This window comes from Geospiza fortis, unplaced genomic scaffold, assembly GCF_000277835.1.
Source record: "Geospiza fortis unplaced genomic scaffold, GeoFor_1.0 scaffold283, whole genome shotgun sequence".
NCBI classification, from domain to species: Eukaryota; Metazoa; Chordata; class Aves; order Passeriformes; family Thraupidae; genus Geospiza; species Geospiza fortis.
This window is the reverse complement of record NW_005054571.1, coordinates 65,628-68,336: the sequence shown is the minus strand read 5'-3', so window position 1 is coordinate 68,336 and position 2,709 is coordinate 65,628.

Genomic DNA, 2,709 nt, shown 5'->3' with positions numbered 1-2,709 from the left:
TGGACAATGTGTCCGTCCAGGTGCTTAATGGTTGTGGCATCTGAAATTATCTGAAATTAGTCCCTGCAGGGACTCCCACACACTCCTGGGACCAGCAGTCAGCTGCATGAATAAAGCAGCCTCACCATCTGCCTGCTCAGAGGTAGGTGCCATTTAGATAATTGCATTGGAGAAGAAAGGGCATTTCTAAGGACAATCCTGAAGCAGTACTTCATTTTTTTTCAACAGTGTTCATTCATAATTGATTCCTTTGGCAGTATTAATACATAAAATCCAGCAGATAACCAGCTTTGCTTTAGCTTTCAGTTCTGTGGAGATACATATGTTTCCAATTCATCTGCCTCAAACATTAGAATATTATTCTGAGTATGTGTCCTGGTATGCACAGTTATCAGTCTTGCCTCTTCTGCCACGCCCATGGGGTGATCGACCAACCCCACAGGAATATACAGCAGAGAAGTGAAGGGAACAAAATGTTATTTCTGAGCAAGAGGATACCTTTCTCCTAAACGAGTCCCACTGAAACCCGGAAAAGTAACACATCTCTGGCCTGGAGTCCATCAGATACTGAAAAAATAACATGTCAAAATTAATATCATAATTTACCTCCTCTTCTGACCTGGATAATGGCAATAACAAGGATTTTTAGAGGCAAAAAGCCATCAGACAAATAACTATCTGCCAGTTGCTGGGAATGAGTAGCCCTGCTGTCCTGCTCAGTGATCCTGTCTCAGGAGCTGGCTCAGCTCCTGGCACAATGAGATAAGCACAGCAGAACTGGAACTTTTATAACCAACAAACAGACTGGTATTAACCAATCCACAAACAGATGCCTTATAGCAGATCCACCCAGGTGAGCCTTTAACAAGACCAAAAGTCAGACAGGCAAACAAACATGATATCACTTGTGAGTTTCCTCACAATACCCAAGCGATATTTTGCCTCCCTTACAAAATATATTCTTTTGAAGTGAATGTTGGATGAAACCTCCAATCTTTGTAGGTGACAGACTGAGGATTTGGCAGAACTTTCCGTAGTGTGGCTGAAGTCCTGTTGCTGGCAGTTTTGTTGTTACCTGGGCTGTTTGCTTTTGATTTGTGAGATAAAGCTGATTTCTCCTCCAGAGCATCAGCCTCTGATGACATTTATCTGCAGTTGCTGATGTTAAACTGACAGCTCACTCCACAAGCCTCTTCAAAACAAGGTTGTGAAGGGAGCAAACGACCTTCACTGATTTAGAACTATTTTCTCTTGACTAGCCTAACCTTTCTGGCTCCAGTATTTGAGTATTATTAGTTTCTTCTTTAACTCAGCTTGAATCCTAGGAATTTCTACAGGCTTCACTGCTTGAGGTGTTTTAGCTAAGAATTACTAAATTTTTTCTGTATCCCTGTTTGAGGTCATATTGTCCCCATATGAAGTAGCTTAAATACATACAGGCAGAGGCTGTGGTTAGTTTGAAGTTGTCCCACTCACCCTGTGGGTTTTGGATTAAAAAAATCCTCCCAGTAAAGTTTATCAAAACTCTCAGAGTCCACAGTTTTTCAGGCAACAAGCAGCTATGTTTGAATTTGCAGTCACTCCCTCTGCTCAAATAACAATGATGTGATTTTGATAGTCATAGTCGCCACAAATGTCTGGGAGAGCTTTTAGAATCTTAAGCATCTGGGTTTTTGCAGGACACAGCTCCCTGCACTTTGGTGAGGAGGGGTCTTTATTGTGTTGTGTTAATCCTTCAGCTACCTAAAAATATTGTGAGACATTTAGAATCTGGTTAAACACACATTCCCTTTGATAACCACTGCGAGGGGAAAAAGTCCCATGCTTTTCCCCTATTCAACCTATCTAATAAAGCTGGTTGGTGTTGTTGTTTTGATCATATGTCCCACCTATGCTGCTCCCTGTGTGCTCTTGCACAGCAAATTGTGATGCTGAATGGGGTCTGTTGGTTTGGGTTACCTTCAGATTCCTTACCATTATTATTGTGGACAATCTTTTCCAGAAAACAAAAGCTATAACAACTACCATCAGGCTCTGTGCTGGTACAAAATGCTGTATGCCACATCAGATCTTTTCCTTTCACTTGCAGTAAATATGCTGTCCTAAAGTAAGATTTAGCACTCCTTCTAGCTCAAAGAGGACACTGCTGCTTCATTACCTCCATGGTAGCACCTTTTATGTGTATGGAGAAGTCTAAGGCAGGAGAATACCACACTAAATAGAAAGTAATTCCAAATTTCTAAACAAAGATAATGTAAAGAAGATGTCTCATATTTCTCTAGAGGTTTACAGGATAAGCTCCTGGCTTGTAAGCACACAAAGGGGGTAACATAGAGCACTTGAGCTTACAAGGAAAATTCCTGTTAATCCCAATGTTTCCTCAAAGGACTGAGTAGGTCTCTAGGAAACAAACACCAATAAACTAGAGAGACAGCATCACCTTTTACTCATTCCTCCCAAGAACCCACCCTGGTGTGTATATGCTGCAAGAGCCCTTTCACTTTTCAGCTGTGGCCAACAGAGCTGCCAACAGCTTCTCTATTTTTGTCACAGACTCAACATTACTCATTCCCATATATGAACATTTGTGTGCAATCCCTAGTATGCTCTCCAAGGAGTGCACACTGTGAATCAATAGACAGCTTGACAAGAAGTCCAGCCCATCAAAACTGCCAAGGCTAGAGCATGACCCACCAATACATTATCTTC